The following is a 225-nucleotide window of genomic DNA, read 5'->3' as shown; positions in this document are numbered from 1 at the left end:
TAGGCTAAATCCAACCTCCACCGGGGATCGTTTTCGGCAAATAAAATTGTACATTCGGTTTAACAAGCAAGTTCATGACACTTTTCCGGTAGGTTTATGCTCGCCCCGTAAGCTTGACATGACAGTTTCGTCTGACAGCTTGACAGGCCGGAGATTTACGCGTCGCAGTCTGTGCCAGCCTCCCCTTTCTTGTGACACCTTTTTTTTTTTTTGTTCTTATTTGGT

The sequence above is a fragment of the Penaeus monodon genome, chromosome 24 (genome assembly GCF_015228065.2).
Source record: "Penaeus monodon isolate SGIC_2016 chromosome 24, NSTDA_Pmon_1, whole genome shotgun sequence".
In the NCBI taxonomy this organism is placed as follows: domain Eukaryota; kingdom Metazoa; phylum Arthropoda; class Malacostraca; order Decapoda; family Penaeidae; genus Penaeus; species Penaeus monodon.
This window is presented reverse-complemented; position numbering follows the sequence as displayed.